The sequence below is a fragment of the Phalangium opilio genome, unplaced genomic scaffold (genome assembly GCF_054372755.1).
Source record: "Phalangium opilio isolate 3A_F unplaced genomic scaffold, DU_Popi_V2 ptg000537l_1, whole genome shotgun sequence".
NCBI classification, from domain to species: Eukaryota; Metazoa; Arthropoda; class Arachnida; order Opiliones; family Phalangiidae; genus Phalangium; species Phalangium opilio.
The window spans coordinates 205,553-232,745 of record NW_028324243.1 but is presented as its reverse complement, the minus strand read 5'-3'; the positions used below and the strand labels follow the sequence as shown (position 1 = coordinate 232,745).

Sequence of the window (27,193 nt, the reverse complement as noted above, 5' to 3'; positions counted from 1 at the left end):
GAACAAATACTGAAGTTAAAATTTATGAAATATTAAAGCAGTATACAAAGCATAGCAAATATACTGTAAATCAGACGACATTTTACATCCAATAAGGATATACTTGTACACATTAAATTCATCCGATGGGGGAAAAACGGGAAATGAAGAGCTAAAACTTTGGAGGGATATTACCTTTACGTTTTTGTAAAGGCCCAATTTTCTACTCCTCAACTGTATACCCTCTATGTTCAAAGCCATATTCACAACAGGGTTGCCATGTAAACACTATCCTCTCGTTTCACCTCATCGATTTTCTTAGTTTGTCAACATGACTGTTAACGTTACATAACACCAAAGCTTATTTGTGGCTACACACACTGAAAGTAAATGCGCACCATAAAAAGCATGAAAACACGAAGCTATAATCCGATTACGATCAGACCTTTCACTGGTCTGGGCTGCGTCCAGCAGAGCTCCCCAAAATGACAGCGGATTTTGGAAAACGTTTACCGGTGAGATCTGTCATCATAGCTTTTCTCCGGTCATCGGTGTTTTAAATATGACGCTAGCGCAATAAAGCGTGCAAGGTACCAAGGCTTAACAAAAATTGTATGATAACATATTCAAAGAGATAGATAACAACAACTTTTATAATTAAAATTAGAAAGTAACATGTATCTTAAAATTCTCGCGTGATCAACTGGTTTCACGCCAATTAAATAGCTATAATCCCATCAGAATCAGCAAGACCTATTATTTCCTCCATGTTTTTTCGCCAAACTGAGAACTACGCGTTTTACGTCACGTTTTCCAAAAACCCGACTATTTTCTTTGAAGACCGCGCTGGCTCAGCGCTGAGCACCGTGACGTCTAATTCTAAAACAAAATCCCGTCCTGTAGGACACTGCTAACAGCGCTGAGGTCTGCTGAACGCGGCCCAGGTATCCACCATGATTATATAATCTAAGCCTAATTATTTAAAAGTGTATTAGCTTTCGGCTCACTCTCAACCGTTAATGTCTCTGCATTACAGAAACGAAAACCAAACCCAAGCGTTTACTTTTAGGTTCACTAGGCCTATTGACAAATAACAAATCATTTGACCAACATCGTTGCGTTTTTCTTGAAATGACTATAGAAAGGATTATGATATAAACAGATGTAGTATAGCTTAAATAATATATAAACATCCATTTCAAATAACAATATTAAAAAACATCCTTGGAATATCAAAATGAAATAGAGCTTTAAAGCTACAAAAGTATTACATGCATCGTAATTACGAAAAAGATTTCCACATATTCACTTTATATTATGGAAAAAGTGAATATTAAGGTTCTGTAGGATTTCTTAACACATCAAAACAAAGCGAACTGCTAACTAGGCGCACTAGTGTGACAACGGACAGACACACACAGACAGAAAAATAGACTGCTTTTTAACTCTTTCCGTATTAATTTTGAGTTGAGAAACAAGATTATCTTAAATATTAAAATAAATATAATTAATATTAAATATTTTCTTCGTTAGTTGTTCGCCTTATTGAGCGTTACATCGTCTTGATAAAGAACAATTAAACATTCTTGAGAGACTTGACTAATATTGGCGTTTAAAATGAAGCATACGCCGGTTGCTTCACCTTAGTCAAATAGGTAGTATATAAGGATTTCGAATCGCAGCTATGGATAAGAACAGCGCAATTGCGTGAACCTTTGGTGGAAGCCCCGCCATTGGGAGGCCGGACGTTTCTCGTAACCCTGGCCGATCGCCGCGTATGTCTTAACCTTAAGGATGATGATGGAGTAGAAGCCAGGTGTGCAGACTGGTGTCCATGTGGGATGGACAAAAACAATGACCAGAAGATGGTGGTGTAGAAGCCAGGTGTGCAGACTGGTGTCCATGTGAGATGGACAAAAACGAAGACCAGAAGATGGTGGTGTAGAAGCCAGGTGTACAGACTGGTGTCCATGTGGGATGGACAAAAACAAAGACCAGAAGATAGTGGTGTTAGAAGCCAGTAAGTACAGACTGGTGTCCATGTGGGAATAATGACCAGAAGTTGGTGGTGTTAGAAGCCAGTAAGTACAGACTGGTGTCTATGTTGGATAGACAAAAACAACGCCCAGAAGATGGTGGTGTTAGAAGCCAATGAATACAGATTGGAGTTCATGTGGAATGGACGATTGACTAGTCAGATGAAATAATAGTGACTAGTCGAATTGTGGATAGCCTCAAGTTTTGAATTTTCCGGGAACTGTGATTGCGGTCCGGAAATAGCGAACACATTTGCTTCGATTCGGAAACTGCGAACGCGGTCCCCTGGGGTGTAAGTCAATAACAACAGACAGACACACACACACACACACACAGACACGTCGAAATTAGAACCTCTCCGTGACATACGTCACTCGGAGAGGTAAAAAATGTAAACAAGAGAGACACTGGGGATTGGGTAAAGGAAAAGGTAGGAACCATAGCAACAGTCGTCCTGTCCAATAGCGGCGGTCCGGCTTAAAGGCCCGTTCAGACGACACTCTGCTACTCTGTGGAAATGTGTTTTCACTAAAATTTCAGTGAGAGGTATATTGAAGGGTTTTAAATTATCGTGCAAAGTTTTAAAACGAATAGTTCTTAAAAATTTCCTAGGTTGTGATTGTTCACAAACAAAATTTTAGTGAATGTTAGGAAAACAGCTAATCATTTTAAAACTTTGCACGATAATTTAAATCCCTTCAATATACCTCTAACTGAAATTTCAAGAGATTCGAACTAGTGAAACCGAAGAAAACACATTTCCACAGAGTGGCGTACTACACAACAAAGAGTGACGTCATTATCGGAAGCACTCTATTGGCTGTGCCGAGCAAAGAGAGAAAAAAAGTTGAAATTTTTCAACTTTTTTTCTCGCTTTTCCGAGATCAAGAATGAGAAAATTTGTCCGTGTGAACAGCGCATTTTCTAGAGGCTGGTGAACCCAGAAAATCTGATGAGCCCAGCACAGCGAGCGTAGCGGGAAAAAGAGTGTCGTCTGAACGGGCCTTTATAAACACCAAAAAAAGGAGGGGCTTGTGAACACCAAAATTGTCCGTTTTAAAGAGCTGATACCTTTGGTGTTGCCATAGATGGCAGCACCAAAGCAAAAAACCATTTCAGCACTTGCTGAGCCTTAGCTACGGGACAAGCCAATTGAGTTCAGAACATATATCCTTCTTGAGTTCTATTTGGATATCGGGTTTTCGCGACCATCGTTTTTGAAATTATGGGACGAACGGATAACTATATCATTAGGTGGTGGCGCCATCTATTTCACTTAAAAACACATATTTGTTACTATGGCGTCTGCTATAATTTCTTAATAGGAAATGTTTAGAAACCGCTATGATAATGGAAGTAAATTGCTAGATTCGAGTAAAAACAGAGAAGGAACTGCATTAACCGATAGTATATGTGTTTTTGAGCTTTCGTGATAGTCAACTTGACAAAAATGATCACCGCAAATATCTTTTTTTGGAGTCCATTCAATTCCATTAATGGCCTGACACCATTTTTTTGGTAATTCCGAATTTTTTGTAGGGAATCTTAATGGTACAGTTCAAAAAGGGTTGAACTATCTAAATATTTATTAATTTTCTATACGTATACACTTATGTCACAAAACAGTTTTATTTCTACCAGTGTTGACACACTTTTCTACTGAGCATTTTCGACCCATTTTAAAATTTAATACATTTTCACATTATGTGTTACTTTAATAACTAATAACATATAATTCCCAAGTAAAAACACGCATTTAATAAAAAATTGATCAATATTCCATTTACTAAATATCAAATTTTATTTATTAGGCTCCACTTACTGTTTTTCAATTACCTAACTTTCATATTTCGCGCTTTACTTCTTCCTAAGCCTAATTTTCAAACTCAAGCTGCGGCGATTTTGCGCGGCGCTTTCCCGAAAAATCGTGGGAAATTCTTTTAAGCTTCTCACGTAAGGCGACAGATGGCGCTACCGACTAATGATAAAATAATGAAATTCGACGAATCGAGTACGCGAGGAGGAAATTCAACAAAAACTCTAGAAATAAATATATTAGAACTCAATGGACAAGCCTTCGTGAAACGTTTTTAATTTTTTAGCCATCAAGTCAATGTCTATGTAGGAAAACTTTAGCTAAACCGGAGCCTCCGAGATACCTAGGCCCCTGCGTATCGATTTTTATGCGGGGAAATATCCAGTTTCATAGAGGAAATATGTGTACTAGATGGCGCTCTTATTACAGTTGCAAAGGGGGTCTTCCATAAATTGTCGGTGATGTTTTAGGGGCCAATTATGAAAAAATTATGAAAGAGAAAGGTTTCACCCTTAAATTAACGTAATTGTTTTAGGGGCTATTTATTATTTATTGAATCAGGAATGTATGGAAGGGTTGGAATGGCTAAGGTCAAATACTAGTCGGCGTGAAATGATCTTAGAAGCAATTGGCGTGGCTTAATTTACGCTAGTGACGTCATAGCCTGACGTAAAAATCGTATTTACCATTTAAATTATTTTCATTCATTCATTGGCTGCCAAAAAAACTTGTTTGCTATAATTCTCTACCCTCTACCCTAGGTCCTCTGCCTAGGCTGAGAGAATCGAATATGAACGCGAACGGCGGCGAATCAGCGCATTTAACTTTAAAAAATCTAAAAGGTCACTTCTGCCATGCCTTTTTAGCCATATCGTAGTATACGATAGGCTCTTAGTTTGACCCGAGCCGTCCGTAGTAGTAGTAGTAGTAGTGGCCGGGGTTGTCGCTTCGTTATCGTCAGATTTTAGCTTAAAAGGAACTTTATATTACCACAACCCACCCATAGGGGTTACTGGGCTCGGTTAGCGATTTAATTTTAATTAAAATTTTTTCAGGTCAGACCCGGGAATCGAACCCGGATCGCTGGCGCAGCAGACGGACATTCTAACCACTGAACTATAGAGACTTGATAGACACCCCCAGTTTTTTACGATTTATTTTTATCTCTAAAATGTCGGGGTGATGTGGGGTGGGGTACCTCTTAATCTGTGGGATCGGATATTTTTGAATTTTTATCTGTGGGGTCGGATACTTATGAATTTGTATGTTTGGGGTTTTTACCTCTCCGAGTGACGTATGTCACGGAGAGGTTCTAATTTCGACGTGTCTGTCTGTCTGTCCGTTGTTACACCCACGTGACCGCGTTCGCAGTTTGCAAATCGGAGCAAACGTGTATTCAATTTCCAGACCGCATTTACAGTCCCGGAAATTGTATTCGACTTACAGGCTATTACTCCATTGCCTGTCTAACAACTCTATTCATTTGTCCACCCCACATGGACACCAGTCTGAACTTACTGGCTTCTAAACACCACCATCTTCAAGTCTTTCGCCCATTCCACATGGACACCAGTCTGTACTTACTGGCTTCTAAACACCACCAACATCTTCTATTCTTTGTCCATTCCACATGGACACCAGTCTGTACACCTGGCTTCTAACACCACCATCTTCTGGTCTTTATTTTTGTCCATCCCACATGGACACCAGTCTGTACACCTGGCTTCTAACACCACCATCTTCTGGTCTTTGTTTTTGTCCATCCCACATGGACACCAGTCTGTAAACCTGGCTTCTACTCCATCGTCATCGTTTGGTTTAAGACATTCGCGGCGATCAGCTAGAGTTACGAGAAACGTCTAGCCGCTCCCTAGGGTAGGATCTTCTACCAAAGGTTTTCGCATTTGCGGTTGTTCTTGCTTTTAACTGTTGTTCGACACCCTTATATACTACCTATTTGAGTAAGGCGAAGCAACCGGCGTATGCTTCATTTCAAACGCCAATATTAGTCAAGTCTCTCGAGAATGTTTAATTGTTCTTTTTAAAAACGATGTAACGCTCAATAAGACGAACAACTAACGAAGAAAATATTAAATATTAATTATATTAATTATATTTATTTTAATATTTAAGATAATCTTGTTTCTCGATTCAAAATTAATACGGAAAGAGTTAAAAAGCAGTCTATTTTTCTGTCTGTGTATGTCTGTCCGTTGTCACACTAGTGCGCCGCGTTAGCAGTTCGCTTTGTTTTGATGTGTTAAGAAATCCTACAGAACCTTAATATTCCATTTTTCCATAATATAAAGTGAATATGTGGAAATCTTTTTCGTAGTTACGATGCATTTAGTACTTTGGTAGCTTTAAAGCTCTGTTTCGTTTTGATATTCCAAGGATGTTTTTTAATATTATTATTTGAAATGGCTGTTTATATATTACTTAAGCTATACTACATCTGTTTATAGCATAATCCTTTCATTATTGATACCAAGAAGAACGATACTATGTCGGTCAAATGAAATTTTATTTGTCAATAGGCCTAGTGAACCCAAAAGTAAACGCTTGGGTTTGGTTCTCGTTTCTGAAATGCAGAGACATTAACGGTTCAGAATGGGCCGAAAGTAAAATACACTTTTAAATAATCAGGCTTAGATTTTATAATTGAATAAACCATCATGGTGAAAATCTTGGCCGCGTTCAGCAGAGCTCAGCGCTGTTAGCAGTGTCGAACAGAAGGGGATTTTGTTTTTTGAATTTTAACGTCACGGTGCTCAGCGCGGTCACCAAAGAAAATAGTCGGGTTCTTGGATGACGTGACGTAAAACTCGTAGTTCTCAGCTTGGCTGTAAAAACATGGCGGTATTATTACAAATAGCTCTTGCTGATTCTGATGGGACTATACCTATTTAATTGGCGTGAAACCAGTTGATCACGCGAGAATTATAAGAGACATGTTAATTTTAATTATAAAAGTTGTTCTTCTCTATCTCTATAAATATGTTATCATACAATTTTTGTTAAGCCTTGGTACCTTGCACGCTTTATTGCGCTAGCGTAATTTTTAAAACACCGATGACCGGAGAAGCTTGACGTATTATTATTATTGTCTCTAATTTTAACCCTGACTCTTAATGATCTAACAAGGACATAACAGCTATGACGACAGAGCTCGCCGGTTAACGTTTTCCAAAATCCGCTGTCTTTTTTGGTGAGCTCTGCTGAACGAAGCCCAGATCAGAGAAAGGTCTGATCGTAATCGGATTATAGCTTCGTGTTTTCATGCGTTATATGGTGCGCATTTACTTTCAGTGCGTGTAGCCACAAATAAGCTTTGGTGTTATGTACCGTTAAGAGTAATGTTTACAAACTAAGAAAATCGTTGAGGTGAAACGAGAGGATAGTGTTTACACGGCAACCCTGTTGTGAATCTGGCTTTGAACATAGAGTGCATACAGTTGAGGAGTAGAAAATTGGGCCTTTACAAACACGTAAAGGTAATATCCCTGCAAAGTTTTATCTCTTCATTTCCCGTTTTCCCCCCATCGGATGATTTTAATGTGTACAAGTGTATCCTTATTGGATGTAAAATGTCATCTGATTTACAGTATATTCGCTATGCTTTGTATACCTCTTTAATATTTCATAAAATTAACTTCAGTATTTGTTCATAAAAAAAGAAACATTTCCATATCTGGGTATATAAGTTTGTAAGTAGGCTCGGAGAGGTAATATTTTGGTTTTCCCAACTTGTTATATTTATTTTCTTTTTATGTATGTGCTAATTAAATAGATAACGATTTTCCCCGTTATGTTTGACTGGAACGTTTTGGCGGTTAATTCAAATGTTGGTTTTTGATAGAGCTAACATAGTGTTAAATGAGCGTTATGCGTTTGATCATTTTAGCATTGCTAAAGGTAATTCGAGGGGATAATCACTAAAATGCGTAATCACTATAACTAAACTTTCTCTTTCAAAAGTTTCTGGGCATAAGTCCTTGTTAGAAATTTATAAGATGCGATAAGTGTGCATCGGCATAAGTCTATGTTGTAAACTCATCGAGGGGATTATCACTAAAAACTATCTGTTCTTCGATTCGCCGGAATATTAGAATTACAGCATAAGTAAATTTATACGGTCATAATTTAATCACTGTTTAGAGTAGGGAATCGAGGGGCTATTCACTCTGATTTTATGCACGGTAAATCATTTAAGCATTGAAAAAGATAGCGCTATTCACTCATTAGGGTAAGGTATAGAGGGGTTATCCACTCATTAGGGTAGGGTATAGAGGGGCTATTCACTCGTACGATATGGCTACTATTATGAGCCCTTGGGCCGTCTTGTTTAACGAGTCATGACATTTTTCGCCTTCGGTAGACAGCTAAACAGACGTAGGGGGAGGAGCTACACTTCTAAAAAAAAAAAGGATTCGCCTTATGTTTCCACCATAAAGGGTACAACGAAAGCCCCCTTAGCCATTCCAGCCCCTCCACACATTCCTGATTGAATATTTTGGTTAGATTGTGTTGACAACAAAACAAGTTGGGAAAGCCAAAATATTACCTCTCCGAGTGGAGATGACTATCACTACCCCTTAAACAACCTAAATATATGCATCTATCGCTTTTTTTAATTCTTTGCAAGTGCAGGAATTCAATTTTAAAATAGTCAATTGTTCAAGCCTTTTCAATATCTCTCAATTGCTGGGGAAACTCTACTCTCTTGCTATACCTCAACCGTATTCTTAGTCTACCAGTATGACTTGTAACATTTGTCCATATCAAAGCTGAATCATACATCGCCACACAAAAAGCAAATGTCCCCAAAACATGGAAGCCACAACCCAATCACACATAAGCTAGGCTCGTACTTGTTCATCGCTTTCGATGATTTCACTAATATTAGCATTAACATTTTGTACATTATTGGGTTCCTTATTAATAGATATGCCTACGCCTACAGTACTTTCAATAGAACATTTATTTAATGCATTATCTTTCGTACGATCATGGCCAACTGGCCTCGTGGTAGGACCAACATTTTGCGTGCTAGAACCTGTTCCAGAAACAGCCTTTTTTTCCGCGGCTAACGCTCTTCTCCTTTCATTTTCTCGTTTCCTAAATTCAGGATCTGACCTTTTTGCCCTCATTCTTTCCCTTGCCTTTCGTTTTCTGATTTCCTCTTTACTTAAATTATTATCTTCCTCCATTTACTTATTAATCAGTTAAATACTCACACAGGTTGGCAAAATCAATCTCCTTCAGTAATACGTAAGGCTTAATTATACTATTTGCCGAACAAAATTAATCGAGCAAATTTAACACTTAACTTCATCCTTCGAAATTCTATCAAAGAATGAATCAACTGTTTAAAAAAAGGTTTTTTTCTCGAATAGGGCGCTATCATACCAACAGCAATTCCGTCATATTTAAAAAATATACATTGCCAACACTTTTTTCAAATAAAGAATGATAAAAGTGCGTAAAAAAGGTCTTTCACAAATAGGCCTAGGGGGCGTATAAACTAAACAGCAACAACGCTCTACAGCTACAATAATCTTACACAAACAAGGAGTACTATAAACCCACTACTGGAAGCGGTATTTTTATTCAATCGTAAAACAATTTCGCTTAAGCTTAACATCTCTAGACATCGGTAAAAATGTCTCTATCACTCCTAAACATTATAACTCAAATTCATCTGATTATGTTTTAACAAGGTTAAATCTAACTGGGAGTAAGATGAAAGGAGTAGAAGCTTATCTGTCTAAGGAAATATGAAATTTTATCTTAACAGTTCGTTAAACCATAAGTTTATAACGAAAAAACGCGGCAGGGGAAAACGAGCAGACAACAGCGATTTTTGGGGGTAGAAGGTTAAGAGCGCCATCTGTCGTCCGTGCCAAAGTTGAACTTCCACTCGAAACGCAATGAGAAAGTGGATAAAATAATGCCATCAGCTATTTAACTGCGTCGATATATTTAACGACTTGACCCATGACATGCCCATAACACTGGCTTCTATGAATCCTATTTATTCTTGGATGCTAGGAAACTTGGTAGACGTAACAGTCTGTACCAAGTACCCAAGCATCCTTCAATAAACGCCTGGCAACATTGTGGTACGCATGGTACAACTAAAAAATAGGATGTGTATCTATCTTTCCAGTCACTCCAAGTCGTTAAGCCCTCATTACAGAGGATTTGAAACACTATCGTAATTCCAAGTGTCTCGAATCTCTACGTTCCTGTCCATTATGAACAGTGCTGAGAGAAAGATACATCAGAAAGAGCCATTCAAATCGAATTGCCGAAAATATTATCCATATTTTCATTTCATATAACAGAGAAAACAAATTATTATGGTTCTGAGAGGAGCTTCCCATTTTGGTTGTTGTTCTCAAAAATATATCGCAATGCACGGGCCTAGATAGATACAGGAGGCAATGTAGGAAATATAACGCAATGCACGGGCCTAAAAAGATATAAGAGACAATGTACGTAATATAACGCAATGCACGGGCCTTGATAGATATAGGAGGCAATGATTTAACGACTTCGGTACTTGGGTTTATCTTTAATATTTAAATAAATATAATTATTTTTAATTATTTTAATCGCCAGTAAATAACTTTAAAAATAGTTAAATCGTTTAAAATAAAGTTGTTCATAATATCTTTCGAAACTTTGCTAATATTGACGTTTAAAATGAAGGGTACCCTTCTTGCCCGCTTTCTTCAAATTTTGGGGTATATATACGATCCGTTTCCATTATAATAATAGATAAAAACGCATTCGCGTGAACCTTTGGTGGAAGCCCTGCCATTGGGAGGCTAGACGTTTCTCGTAACCCTAGCTGATCGCCGCGTATATCTTAAAACCAAATAATAGATAAAAACGCATTCGCGTGAACCGATGGTGGAAGCCCTGCCATTGGGAGGCTAGACGTTTCTCGTAACCCTAGCCGCTCGCCGCGTATATCTTGAAACCAAACGATGACGAAGGAAGAGAAGCCAGAATGGACTGACTGGCGTCCATGTGGAATGGACAAAGACCTGAAGATGGTGGTGCATAGAAGCTGGTGTCAATGTGGAATTGACGAAGAACAGAAGATAGTGGTGCATAGAAGCTGGTGTCAATGTGAAATTGACGAAGAACAGAAGTTGGTGGTGCTTGGAAGCAAGCACGTACAGACTAGTGTCCATGTGGAGTGGACGAAAACCAAAGCTGGTGGTGTTGGAACTCAAGTAGAATAGCCAGAAGAGACAAACCCAAATTTCCGTGAACTGTCAATGCAGTACGGAAATTGGGAACACGTTTGCTCCGATACGCAAACTGCGAACGCGGTCACGTGGGGTCTGACAGACAGACACACACACACACACACACACACACACACACACACACACACAGACAGACACGGCCGGTGTAATACCTCTCACGTGACATACGTCACTCGGAGAGGTAATTATGAGATTTTAACATTGCCGTTTTTTAGTAAAACAAAACTTCTTGAAGTTGCTAGTTCACAGTTTTATTTTATCATAAGAGGATTTTTTTTACTCCTTCATAACCTTTCATTTTTTAACCTTAACTTCTTTGGCATGATTGTTTAATAAAGGTCTTCGGAAATTTTCTAAAACATTTTTTAATTATCCGCGACCTCGGCTTCACCGCTCTACGTCTTTGCCTTGCCCTAATATTGTAGCAGTCGACGGGGTCACGAGGCTAAACTTGTTATTATTTTACTATACTAAAAGCACCTCCGAGCGAGAAAACACGGTAAACTAAATTATTTAAAAAAAAATCTCGCTTCGCGATAGGCACGGGCCTAGGTATCTCCGAGGCTGCGGCTAAACAATTTGGGTAAAATATTTTGAGATAATTATGTGTAAAGCCACAAGGAGATAATTAACATGTTGATTATCTTCTTGTGGTAACTTTAGCATAATTGCAAATATATCTGGCCATTTTAAATTCATCTCTAGAATTTCATTGGAAAATAAACCCTAGAGCTTCATTGGACATTTATCTCAATAATTCCTATCGCATTTCTTTTGGAAAGTATTTCCTAGACGTTCTTTGGAAATTTATCTCAAGAATTTCTAAAGAATTTATTTGGAAAATAAACCCTAAACCTTCTTTGGAAATTGATCTCAAGAATTCCTAAAGAATTTCGTTTCACATTTAATCTTCTCTGTGAACATCTAAAACGTATTAACGCCATACTTTGAGGTCAAGTAGTTCAGGCCAAAGTTTAGTGTCTTACCTGAAATGTTTACGTACCGCTCCTTAATGAAAAGCTATGCATTTAGCTGGTCATAGTTTAAGACCGTTGCACACGTTTATGCACCTTTGCTAGTAGTTAATAACCTTATTATTTCTCTTATCTCTCGGTCATTAGCTTATGCATAAATTGGAAAACAAAATGGTCAATGGTACAATTCTACCTCCACTATTCGGACGATTTACGTTGTTCTAAGGCCTATTTTCAAGGGCCCATAACGTTGCAACGGAGCACGTTAGACTAAAGGTCCATAGACATTTTTCACTCAGTTTGACCCAACGAACAACCTCTTTGATTTCTTCCAGACCTTTTAGAAACACCCTGTATAATTATCTTAAAATATTTTTACCCAAATTGTTTAGCTAAAATTTTTCTACATAGAAATTAACTTGATGGTTAAAAAATTAGAATTGTTTCACGAAGGCTTGTCCCGTACCTAAGGCTAAGGCTCGGCAAGTGCTGAAATGGTTTATTATATGTAAGAACTGCACTCCCTGTATTGGAATATGGTTCCGCATGTGAGAACTACCCTTGTTTCTAGAGGGCTAAATTAATTAACTCCATAATCTTCCCTATATTTCCCAAGAAAATTGTAAAGGTATTTCCCAAGAAAATTGCAAAGGTATTTCCCAAGAAAATCCCAAAGATGTATCCCCAAAAAATTCCAAAGATATTTTCCACGAAAATTCCAAAGTTATTTCCCAAGAAAATTCCAAAGTTATTTCCCAAGAAAATTCCAAAGTTATTTCCCAAGAAAATTCCAAAGTTATTACCCAAGAAAATTCCAAAGTTATTTCCCAAGAAAATTCCAAAGTTATTTCCCAAGAAAATTCCAAAGTTATTTCCCAAGAAAATTCCAAAGATATTTCCCAAAGAACCCCTTAAGGATATCTAAATAAATTTCCCAAGGAATTTTTTATAGAGTTCTAAAGAAGATTTTTGTAAGGGCATATCCACGTGTTTTCAGAATCTCACTCCAAGTCCGTATGCATTTTCACTGTATATAAAATGTACAAACCGCGCGCATATTCTGAAGGGGTCAAAATTAGGTCGATGTCCCTTACACATCGTAGATCTTTGGTGGAACGTCTCGTGTCCCTTTACGTAAGCTCTTTCACGAGATTGGACCGCAAAAATTCACGAGAGATTTTTCTTAACTCCGTAGCGGCGTTCGTTCGGCTAAGAGAAATATACCTGTATATGGAACCAGACAGATTATCTTGGGTGGAAGTTATTGTTGATGTCCTGTCTTTTAATCAGGGGAGAACGAACAGGTGTTTTATGCCAGCGTGCAATAACTGTGGCAACATGTCACTGTCAAGCGGGGCATCAAATGAGAAACGCACTCTTTTATGGACGATTTGGCGAAGAAAATTATGCAACCAATAACCGCCGCCAATCAAGTTTTTAATTCAATTCTTGTGTTTCATAATTTAATGTCAGATAGGGGTGAGACGAAGTATAGGCTGTTGGGGGAGAGAGTCCTCGAAGAAATAATTCGGTCATAGGCACTTTAAATCTAATAAACATCTGCTTTAACAAAACAGGCCTATAGAAAAACATAGTTGCAACCTAAAAATCAAGAACTTTTTATGTTAGTTTCTGAAGTTTTAGACTGAATTAATGTTTTATTTCATTTGTTTTTTAAGTTACTAGATACGGTTCTCCTCCACTACTTCCCAAATGAGGAAGATATAGTGTTACATCACGTAACTCCAACAAGTTACTACGATACGCATTCAATATTTTCGAGCGTGCCCATGAAGAACGAGCGTCCAAAAGAGACTCTCTCCATCAAGGGACTCGAGAACACAGTTTGGATCTTCAACCTTGTCTCTCTGATAATAGTTTCGCTAGTATCTTGGATGGCTGCCAGTAAACTAATGAGATCGTTGAAGTACAATTTAGGAGTTTTTACGGAGTTCATCTGGATCTACTTTGCAGATTTTTTGCGAAATCGTACGAACCATAAACATAAACTTTTATTTTGTATAGTAATAGCTTAAATCTAAATAATGCCTAGTGAAAGTTTTCGAGCTATCTGTTAAAAATATGTCAATGAGGATTTTCGGATGGGGAAGAGTAGTAGTTTTATAACAACTATTAATTTAGATTTGGTTAATCTAGCATAACCGAAATAAAACCTGACCTAAAGTAAGTTAACCTAACCTAGCCAAACCTGACCTTAATTGTGCCAATACAATAAAACCTGACCTTATTTGTTACAACATAAAAAACTTGAATTGAAACCTGACAAAAATTAGCCTAACCAAGTCAACCCAAACCTTTTTTGGAAGAAATGGGGATCTTACACTTTTGCTATAATAATCCAATTGGTAAACCTAGGATTGGGAGAAATGGCAACATACCTATTAGGTTATTTAGATACTCAAATATTTTCTTCACAATTTTATTTTAAATTTTCAACTTAAATCAACTAACAACTTAATTTTCTTAAGTTTTACAATACTATTCTATAATTCTAATGAATTAAAATCAATGGGAAAAATTTAAGGTTACTTTAATGAGAATGAGATATTTATGATTGAAGGTATTTCAGCCGTCTCTAGGGCTTATAAATTGTCGGCCAAATAATATCGATAACGTCATCTCTAGAAACTAAGGTGATTTTTGAATTTCAACCGATACAGATTTAGCTAATGATGAGATGAGTATGGTTTGGGAAAAGAATAGATAGGACGAAAATATAGAAGCGAAAAATTACTCCGTGTGAGAAATCATTAATTTAAATTTCTGAAAACCCACCAATGCTTTTTAGCGGTAACGTCTTTGGAGAAACGTGGAGTGAAGAAATGGCTGCGGTTCAACTGGATTTTCGGGACGATGGTTTTGGCGTGGGCGTGGTCGGGAAATTTTACTGGAAAACTTATAACTTCACATTCATCGACAATTGATAACATCGAAGAATTGGTTGCAAATCCAAATGTTATGAATCAGATCGCCTATAATTCTAAAATATACCTATTATTGATGGTATGTGAAACTCCTTTAGTTGGTAAAAAATCGAAAGAACAGTTTTGTACTATTTTAAGATTCTATCGATAAATTACCCCAATCCATCAGGCCAAGTTTTGGAAACAATTAGATAATAATTACATGGTAAAAACCTGCCTAGTATGCAGGTTGTTTTATAAATGAAACTGTTTTTCGTAATTGCCTGTGACAGTCTTCCCGATATATCAACACATCGTCAAGTCGATAAAGATGTGTTTGTTAAAAGGTGTGCTTTGTGATTGTACGAAAGAGACTTGTAAATAGAGACAATTTCTGTGGTCCGCTAGGGCCCAAACCCCAGAAGCGGATATTTCTTGGGTACCAGGGCTCCCTATTGATCTAAGGGTAAAAGAATAAAAGATCATTTTAAATGACGTTTCACCAGGCGCATAAACGGTCGGAAAAATGCCTTCTCTAGATCTTATTTCCCCGGCTATACATACGGGGAACTTTTCAATAAGACTTATTACTGTAAAAACGCATTATGAATTTTCATTATTTCACGGAATCTCTGGGGATCCCCTATTTACAAGTCTGGAACGAAACCCGTTATCACAAGTTTCATTATTACCCAGTGAAATTCTTGTTTCTACTTTTGTTCTGGTAAATTATCTCTTGAGATATAATTGCGGCTTCTGTTTTACATATTCAGAAAAGGGATGCTACATATGCAGCTTTGTGGAAAATAAGAGGATGGGTCTTTAACAGTACTAAAGATCCATATGTAACAGAACTCTTGGCGAATGGCAAATCTGTTATCATTCATCAGACACAAACATTTTGGGATCGTGGTACTACTAATTTGATTAATTTATGGAATCAATTGGAGGAGAACAAAAGGCGGATTTATGTTGGAAAGAAAACCTACGAGCCTCTCTTTTTACATACGTATTTCAACAAAAAAATCCCTCGATCCGTTTTAGAAAATGTCGACTACATGTAAGCAATCTTCCTCATTACTTGAAAGCGCAGCCTTTATAACTAAAAACGTGAAACAATGATCGTTTTCCAAGTAATTAGCAAGATAATAGAAATTTTAGAAATTGATCGAAAAACACGTAAACGTGTAGCACCCTGTATACATGTATAAGATCCTTCAAATACGGTGAGAGAAAAATCATATGAATTTTCCAATTTTGATATTAAATTTAGTCTTAACAAAAACAAGTATTTGAGAAAATTAAACTTGACGAGAACAAAACGAGACAAATTAGAAAAGACCGTTCAATTTAGAAAAACTAGTCAAACATTTCCCTTTGATTTGCAGTTAATAATTTAATGTTAGAAAATGTTGTTTTGCCAAGTCTAGTTCCTATTCAACTCTTTGAAAACTGTCAGATTTATTGTAGAAACAAAAGTCGGTAATTTGCTTGAAGAGAAAATTTGGATAAATTGAATTTCCTTAAACAAAAATGATGCTAGTAAATTTATTTGATCACAAAAGGAGATTAAAAAGAAGCACATGCACAAAGTTCATTATTAGCACTATTTATGATTCCTCAAGGTTTTTATCAGTTATCTTCTGTTCTTTCTACAGTTGCGAAAGGATATTTGAAACTAGTATTCTTTCTTCACATTGGATGAATGCAAATTTTCATTCTCGATACTACCTCGTCGAGACTGACAGTTTGATATTGGAGGAACCACTGAACTTGTTATTTCTATCTACTGTTTTTCAAGTCTGGATTTTCGGAATTATTGCGGCTGTATTGGCTTTCATCTTGGAAGTAGTACTATCAGCGGTGAAGTTGTTGCATGACTGATATCAAATACGTAAGAATATATTTGATCAAAATTTAACTAAAATTCTATAGATGATGAAAGAGAAATATATCAGTTACTATGCCTTTCGGATACTCTTTAAATTATTCTAGTTCATAAATTTCAATGGAAATTGTATCTAAAATTGGTCAAAATCAAATCTTTTAATAAAATTAGGTTCAAATTCATTAGTATTTCAAAATATTTAATCTGTTTTGGGTCTATAAGTTTTCGATTAAATAACCTTTACAGAATTTTACAGAATTTCAATCAAATTTAGTTGAACCGAAAAAAAAATTACTGAAATATTGATTTACCAAGAATTCATAATTGTTACTGCGATAACATTATAAATCCATATCCTATACGTTGTATGTGCGATCAAGTGTTCAAGCTGGTCATCTGTGAAATTTTTCCTCACCATATTCTTTGTAACATGAATTATTTTATGATATAATTATATGTATATTAGAGGAGACAGTGGTCACAGAATTAGTTGTTTACAGTTCACTATTTGGATGTCTCTTAATCACGCACAACTTTGTCAATAACGTCAAAATATTTATTTTATCAAATTAAACATTCAGTAATTATTATCCGTAGTATGCATAGTTAGAACTGAAATCTTCATATTTAAACTCCATGAATGCTATAATAAAATGATTTTAGAATTACGAAGAAAATGATGCGATCAACATTCGTTAAAGATATTTCAGAAATAAAATATTATAAACAATGTCACAAAAAGAACACCAGCTCTCATATGTAATTGTAGTGAAATTGATTATAAGATTACACGATTTTAAAGAAAACATATATGTTAATGTATAAAGTACATAAAAATAAAGCCGCTTAATCCCTGCTAAACTATTGAACACATAAATATTCAAACAACGAGTTTAAGGTATGGAGTCTATCAAACAACAGCTACGTTGCCTTTATTCGAAGTGTCTTTAAAATTGACAAGGTGCTACCTAAGGTATCAAGAACAGCAAGTTCCATTTAGTGAAAGGAAAGCATAAAACATATTCCTTCACGTCAAACTACTCACTTATAACCATTGAGTTGAGAAAAGTACCACTAGAGTGGCCTTTCATCCGCTATAGGATATAAGACCTAATTAGCTTTATCAAGCGCTTTTAGCACCATCCCGGTGCAACCAAGGGAACTAAAAAAAAAGGCGAGAAATTTGACTGATTTCAAGAATACATGTATTTGTACATTTCTTATCAAGGCATCGAGATGGCGACGCCATCGAGTGATAAACTTGGTAGCTGTCCGTCCGTCCCGGTGTTTTCAAAAGTGTCCCACGTACCCCAATAGGCAGGTTAGCGCAAAGGTCACTCTAGTGGTAATTTTCTCAACTCATTTCTTATGACAGCATAGTTTGCGGATTATCTCGTAGGTTAAAATCGCGATTGATGGAATTTGGATCATAACGAAAAAGGTCATCATGATTCTACATTCTTCTTCGTCGTCTATATGCCTGTCTTTCACATTTTCTGACGTGACGCATCCCACCTTCCAGTAAGCTCTGTTTATTGCCTCTTCACCAAGACAAGAAGAAGCAGCGTACCGGGTCCTAAAATCAACAAGAAAAGGTTTATAAATTAGAAATTTTTACAATGTAACGCATGTTCATTGGAAATGCGCGATTTAGAAAAAGTTGTCTAGGGACAGCTTTTTCTTTTTCAAATTAGATGTTTCGAGAACTGCTGCTTAAACCAGGTATGACTAATAATTATGAAACATTGTACTGCTAAACCGTTGTTTGGACAACCGCTGTTTCGGGAAAAAGTGCAGCATTACATAACTTGAAAACAGAAATTGTAATATCTAGCTGCTGAGAGAACGTTGGTTAACGATTATTGACAGTATGACAGACCGCCATTTTGGAATTTGAGTGCAGATAGTTCACGAATTCCGTGCCAAAATTGACAATACATTCTCTATAATAGCCTTATTAGTAAATTAGAAGACCATAATTTAAAATTTCGTTTCTTGGAATAAGGTAAAACATGGCTTACAATCTGTTAAATCCAGCCATGACGTCATTATCAAAGGAGTGATTTTTGTTGACATAAAATCCAATAAGATCAGACTTAACGATGAAAGGCGACATGTAAAACCGTGGTCGAATACTACTGCTCGGCACTTTTTTACAATACGCATCGATATTTTTGATTTCTTCATACCACGTGATAAACACCATTTCGCCAGAGAGCACTCTTGACAAATAATTGTCCCAAGACACTCCAGACCAATCGAAATATCGGCTTCGTATTCTTTCGCCAATTTTTCCAGGGTATCCCTTTACATAGATAAGAGAACTTTATATCTGGTTCTGAGAATTTCATTGTCTGTGTTTGAGTGAGGAATTAATATGCTCTGAAGTTAAAATGTCTTTATTAATAAGCACTGATTCCAGACTCCTAGGTATTCTAATGCTAACCAAACATTGTTGCACCCAAAATCTGCTGGTAAATATTTCTCAGATATTTAGTTCCAACGTACATTTGATTTTCCATAGGCTATTTATATTTACACACAAAGGCTATTTCCTATTAAGCTCCGTAACTGTGGTTTCTGTCAAACGATTAAAAGAGTAGAAATCTTAACTCGGGGTGTAAATTTAATGTGACATGTTAAAAGCCAGCAACATTATTTCATGCAAAACCAGCCCTCCTTTCATATCATCAACTTCATTTAATTCTTCAAAACACCTATTTTTGGGCCGCGAAAGTAATGTTCAAGAGGGGTTCAAGTACATTGAAGTGTTTAGAACGTTGTCGATTATCTTTGGAAAGCAGCCATGCAACAAACCACCATAAACCCTCACCTTTTGGAATCTTATCGACACAAAAGCAAATATTCTTCAATACAAAATTTTAATTTTAGAGACCTATCTAAATAAGTAGAAACTTACGTTAAAAATATGATCAGGGGCATGGTATCTTAGATTTTTGACTTTAAGAATGTCTTCTAGATGATTTATAATTGTCCTTTGTCCAATGAAAACGTCAGCCGTGATGTAACATGCGACGACGATATTCAGTACTATTGATGTCAAGACCCATATGTTTAACAAATGAGCCGAAACGGAGTGTACGATTCTTAAAGGGAAACCTGAAACGAGTCAAGTTGTTTGCGCTATAGTCTCAAAGCAATGGCAAAACTCTGCAGAGTAGAAAATAATCATACCGCTCACTACATTATATAAATGAAGTGACAGTTATCTCAGACTTATATGACCATGCATCGGGTTAATTTTCAAGAAAGTTCTTAAGACAGAAAGATCTGGCCAAGAACAATAAACAGAGGTAGGGTTGTATTCAACAGAGACCTGCACGGGCCAAATCTTTCAGGCGAGAAATCTATGACGTTTCACCTACGTCACTTCATGAAAAGCTCTCAATAACCAGTGACAACTTTTACTCTCACGAAATTAAACTTATCTTTAAACGTATCGCTACATTACTTTTTTGCAATATTGGAGCGAAGTACATCCATACTAAAGATCCGAATATGCTTGATTTTTCAAAACCCTTTGACAGAGCTGATAGAACGAATATAGTCACAAACAGCAGTCCCAAGAACTATAATGTCACAAAAATATTGTTTTGGTTAATAGAAAATTTCAAAATAGTTGACCTTTTGTCTCGAATTTTCATACCCATAACGGTATATTTATAAGATTGATTAGAAAGCTCCCTCGTTGAGTCGATGTTAGTTGAGAAAACATGACTATTTTGGAATAGTATAATTCAGCTGAAACTTTATGTTTTTGCAAAATATCGTACGTAATGGAATGAGGGTAGGTTTCTATGTCCCACTTGTCATTATTCTGAAAATTTAAATTATGGTGTTAAAATGTATAAGCTGTAGCTATCTATGATCATACTGAAGTTAATTTAATTTTATTTAAAGACAAGACAATGGTATATTCCTATTGCGCAGAATTCCATTAGACCGAATTCTCATTAGACCGAATCCCGCCAATGTTTTTAATGAATTTAGCCCAACGGCGGGTTTGGTATTTACAATTCAAACGACTCTATATTTGTCGAAAATAGCGACCCCAAAAATGCTATGTAGTTTAATTTCTATTAATGTCGTTTTTTAATGAAAGCGTTTTAAATACATTTTTACTGAATTGGAAACGCCACTATCTGGTTAAGCTAGGTTAGTAATATTTTATAAACCATTTAACAATGTTACGCCTTTTCCAAAATATTGATGTTTATCTTCATTGACGTCTCAAATAATATGGCTTTTCCAAATATTTACTGTTAGGTTAGGTTAGGTTAGGTTTGGTTAGGTTACGTTAGGTTTGGTTTGTTTAGGAGGACGTCTCTTTTTAATATGTCATATTTTGCTGATTTATTACTATTTTGTTCTTACAATACTTAGTTTTAAAATAATTATTTAGAAAATTCTTGGATCTAGTGTTCATTTAACGTAGGTCTTAAATTGTTTTAAGTTAATCTAATTTTTGCTAGCAAAGATAGAATCTTTGCATTCCCGGGATTTTATTTATTTAAATTCCATCGGGAAAACCCGAAGTGCGGGTTTTTCGGTGCAATGGGGTTGTCCCATTGGACCGAATCATAAATCCGCCAAAGTGCGGGTTTTTCGGTCGAATGGGATCGGGTTCGGTTGATTGGGATTCGGCGCAATGGAAGTGAAGCCAAGACAATACCATGCACCACTTCTAGAACCATTTTTCAAGGTCATAGTGAAACTATTTTAAAGGACTGTAAAAAAAGTCGGCTGACTGTTGAATTTATTTTTGAAAAAGTCACTCGACCCCCCAGCCCAATCATTGACGTCAGCAGCTGATATAAAACGCGTCAGAGAGGAATTATTCGTGGCTGTAAAGCGATTCCTCTTTAATCTCTCTTGGTTGTGAGCTCCGGCGTTTCACCAGTCTCCACTCCCGAGTGTCCGAGACCCCGCTGCGTTTGCTACAACCGTCGACCATAGCAACAGCAAAGACACTGTGATTGGCACATTTTTTCACCTGCCGGATTAAAGCAAGTAGTCCACTTAGCCTTGCGAAACCGTATCGTTACCGTTTTAAATTCGTAAATCATCCGAAAGAGGGCGCCCATTACCTAAGTCCGAAAGCATCGTTTAAGAAACGTTATCAGATGGCTTTCTGTTCGTATTTGGATACGTGACGTTACGTTAACGATACGGTTTCACAAGGCTTAGTGGACTACTTGCTTTAGGCTGAATAACACAAAAATAGGAAAATGCCTTAACACTATTTTCCCGGAAAGAATGAAAGACTTTCGATTTTCTTACCCCCGGTATTGGTCAATAACGACTTTTTTTAAAAAAAAAATTCAACGGTTTGCCGATATTTTCACAGACACTTTAAGTTCATAGGCCATATTGCCATTATTTGGGAGACATCGATCTTACTTTTAGCAATTATAATTTTATATCTAATACTTAGCAATAAGTTATAAGTGGAATTTAAGTAATTGTTTTTTCAAATAAACTGTAAACATTTAACGTTAGATTCCTATATTTTCAACTTGCTTTTAATGACGTCGTTTTTTTTCAAAAAAAAAATCAGAATTATATTTAACCAAATTAATTCAAATTTACCGTTTGTTAATGACTGTATTTTAAAATGAAAGTAACCGCATTACAATATATTTAACAAAAGCCGAGTCATAAGCAAAACGATCTGCTATTATTACGTGGAGATCTATTGAAAAGGCTTATTTTGTGAATCTTAATTTACCGAGTAGGAATATTTAAACGTGAGGCTAAAACAAGGAAAAAGTTAGGAGTATGAAAAGTTATAACTAATTTTCAAGAAATATTCCAAAAATGAAAACGTGTGATGAAATTCTCCATTTTTATCTACTAAATTTTTAGTGGAACCAAATCCCAAGGCTGATACTAAGTCACTTTTTTCAAATTCGGTTGCTAAAAGTTATACTTTTTCAAAAATTAGTTACTATTTGTCACTTATTTGGATTTTTGAGTATTTCGGTGTTAGACCACAACGTTAAACGTAATATATTTCAATCGTCCAGCTGTATGACGGTTTTAACGTCACAGTTGATCTAACCCCAAAATCGTGGAGATCAGCAAATGTTTAACTTAATATTTAAAATCAATCCAATAGCCCCTTCCAAAAAGTTTTGAAAAAATGTTCTTAGTCTGAGTCAGTTCAGTTCTTCCTACAAACAGGAAGTAGTTTCTCCGCATAGCCTAGTTCACAGCCTAGATATGACGTTTTTTAGCTCCAAGTGCGCATGCGTGAAGAACTTAAACAACAAGATGCACAAGGCGGTCAAACTTTTTGGAAGGGGCTATTCAAATGAATGTTTTGGTTTTGATTTAAAACGACATCGATTACTTTGCATTCTGGGCTGTGCTCCAAAATGGTTTAATATAATTTCGCCGTAGAACTTTTATGGGGCGACCTTTCTTTTGACTGAAACTATCTATGTCCATAGATAGGGCTTAATTACGACACCAACCTTTAAAATATCTTTAATTATAGAAAATAATTATGAAAACATTTCATTTCAAGTGGCTCTTTTAATAGCTTCCTTTGCCCCTATTTAGTCACTTTTTCCTGACTATTAATAGACCCAACCAACAAATAAACAAGTTGACTTGGTCTCGTCTCCATCTACGGGATAGGATCACGTCACGTGACTAACGAAGTTGACTCTAGTACTTACCATCTGTCGTTGAGCGACGAAAATAAATCTCTTATTTTTCTGATTGGATTAGAGCGAATTAGAGCCTGACTCTTGAGGTAAAACAGGTTCTGCGCATGGCAAAATCAAGCCAATCGGGTTATCCCTTTCTCGCCTTAAAACCCGCGAACGAGATCTGAGCCGTTATGAAAATTCAAAAGATTTGTTGGTTGGGTCTATTAGTCACTTATTCAACTAAAATTGAACGTATGAGTGAGTATCAGCCCTGAAATTCTTTTTTATTCATAGGTCATCCAATTAAATTAAACATTTAATTTATAAATAATTAAGTATTTACTTCATATTTTTTCGAGCAGCGATCATGATATCAGCTATAATTCCTTCGTAGTCATCAATTACAGAATTGACCCAAGCCTTTCCTCGTTTACGATCAATTAAGGGATCATACTTGGCACGCATATAAAGAATTTGATATCAAATTAACGAATGAATGTTATATAACTTATTTTAGTGACTTTTAAATTGAAAAAATCTAGGGGTTGCTATACTGGTAACTGTGAACACTTTTTACAAATCTTTCAATAACTTTCGTGCTGCTAACCTTAAACACCTGAAACTATACGACTAACAGATGCTTCGACAATGTTGTATACATAGTCTCATACTTGTTGGCATTTCAAGGTGTAAATGTACTAGCATAAGTTTATCATGCCTCTAAGTACACAAATATGGGCTACAACCGGGCATCTTACGCAGGCTACTGTGACGTCAGAACTCGTATAGCGCTAAGATCCGAAGAGAGAAAATTTTAAAATTTCTGTCGAGGCATGAACGCTGGATCTCTAAAGGGACTGGTAAACGGAATAGATTTTTCTCTATAGCACGTTTGCTTTGTAAAAAAATAAATAAAAAAAAACGGGTACGGCCAAGGTCGTTTAAATTTCTTTTCAATAGGTTTATTCAGAATCACAAAAGACCGAATGGCCTTGAGTGTTCCCAAATTCACAACCCCCATACCTTCCCCCGACGCTATGCTAGAGAGGACTCGGTTTGTACAGTGGAAGGCGGGCGTTTTCCGGTCCCTTTAGAGATCCAGCGTTCATGATGGGTCACATGAAAAAAAATCATCCAATGGAATAATGGAGATTTTTACGTTTCGATAGACAGGCATTGGGGGAACGAATTTTACTTAAGCAACCCCGAATCCCTCTCTATCTCGTGAGATAGAGGCGGTTTCAGTCCTGAAACATTCTAAAAGGATTAAAAGAAACGCTAGGCTAGGCAGTACAATTTTGTATTGAAGTTGAGGTGATAAATGATACGGAGAGAGTATAGGATTTCATTAAAGGGAGCCAGACAAACACTATTGCCATAGGAAGTGTAGCCATTTCTCTACTTAGAGGCATGATAAACTTATGGTACTAGGCATACATAAATCAGGGATTATTAAATATTCGAAAGTTTTCACTTTCCTCCCTCCATTTTTAACCAAATTATACAGTTGTTCATTCGTTAACCATTTTAATATTTTTGACTTCATGTTCGATTATTAAAAGATTCTTAAACGATTACTTACGGTATTTTCCGTGTATAGCCAAACCGTTTTAGATTGTTCCATATTCTTGAATAATGGTATGAGAACAAAGCTTATTTTTCACGAAAATCTTTTGAACGCTATGTCGCTACAGATTATAATTTTTATGCACAAGTTTTCCTCTAAAACGCGTTTAATTATTAAATTCCAGATTAGTTCTTTTCTAGGTTTCGGTTAATTTGTCATACCTGAAGGAGAAAATATAACAGTTAACCAAAGAACATTTAGTTACACGCGGAGATGACAGTTAATTTTTATAGAATTCTTCATTGAGAGAAAGTTAATAAAGTTTAATTCTCTTGAACTTAAATTCCACATAAATGTATCACTAATTTCATACTGACATTGAGTAACAGGACAAAAAGTTTGTTATAATAGGTTAAACAGTTTTCAGTCGAGAAGAGTCAAAACTTGTCCATCCCGATATGAGTTTACCCCAAGGAGGCAATTATTTAGCATTTGGAATACGTTCAATAATTATACACGTATTTTCAAACTGACCTTATTATATTTTTAAGCAGTTTCATTTTGAAAGGTTATTGGCTATTATAGATACAAGTTTCACAAGCAGTTCTTGATGAGAAACTAAACATTTTATAGTTCGCTTCTAGTCTTCGTCCAACTAAATAGTCTTTGCCTTTGTTTCATTAATAACTTTATACGATAACGCGTTGCCTACGGAATAAGAATTAAGGCCAGTTCTCCGAAGGGTTTTCAGACTGTATTTCTGACATTTTAGTTCGCCTTTAATATCCGCAAGGTGCGCTCATTGCTATCCCTTCGGTGACGCGACGCTACGATTTGAATTTTTTTCCCGCCGACGCGCTACAGGCAGACTGACTTGAAGCAACACGCCCTAAGCTGAAGGGGTGGACTTCTTTCCTATCCTCTTCTCACCCGTTTTGACTGCTTTCCCCAACATATCTGTGTTAACTATAAAGAGACGAATAGAATGTAAAACCTCTCTGGTAAAACCGTTTTAAAAAAGGTGGGGGGTCTTTCAAAAAGAAGTTTCGGTTGGCGTTCGTTTCCTAGAAAGCTGTTCGGCTTAATTTTATGAATGACCCCTTTAAAGAAGGATAGCAAAGAGCGCCAGCACGCGAGGATATATATCAAAGAACGATTCTTCCCGATATGTTAAAGTCCCCCACCTTCAGCCAGCTTGAACTGGACTTAATTCTTATTCCGTAGGCAACGAACGAAACAACCATGTATTTTCTAAACCCATCAAAGATAGATCGATAAACATTATGGAAAGTAAGGTAATCTAGATCGTGTACAAACAGCGTTAAAGAGACTTTGTTAATTAAAGACACGGAAACAAGATGTCCACGACCTTTTAAACCCTCTCGTTCGCTTCACCCCAGCCATTGCGGACATTTTCCTAGAATTCGTATATTAGCCTTATATATCTTCGACTTGACTATACCACAATTCAAAATGCCTTTCCGCTATAGTTTCTGAGCAACTTGTTTTAAAGATTCCATTACACGCGTATTAACCGGGCAATGGTGATTGGTTTTGGTGTTGAATATTGGCGAAATACCCTGCGCGAGCGGTTTGGCATGGTCGTCTTTACAACGATAGCTCAACCGACTTGAGGGAAACTGTTCAGTAAGTACTAGACGTCTGAAGTGCAATAGGGATAGTCTGGCGTTCTCTTCGGGGGGGGGGAGCCTAACGCGTAGAGGTCAACTTTATTTCTCGTTTCTTCTATAATTCTATAGATGGATACACGTTTTAAATTTAAAGTACTCATCACTATGTACAAGGTCTTTCTATATAAAAAAAAATCAGATAGCTTACCTTTAATGGCTATAAAGGAGGAAACGTTTTCAAGCATATATTGGTTAACTCTAAGTCTTAGCTCCGATAAAGTAAGATAAGACATTGGATTCGCGAAATTTCTGGCCTTGGATTAAAAGAGAATAAGGAAAAGAAAAATTGATTCGTAAGACCTAGTTTTGCGGCTTTTGCCACTCCCCAAATGTGCACATTTATAACCTTGCCATAAT

The 27,193-nt window shown here is 36.5% G+C and overlaps 1 long non-coding RNA gene across 1 annotated transcript in view; it reads left to right on the top strand.

The window, feature by feature from the left end:
- Positions 1-27,193, top strand: part of LOC149588658 (uncharacterized) — a 422,944-nt gene that overhangs the window by 379,453 nt on the left and 16,298 nt on the right. The window lies entirely within an intron of this gene.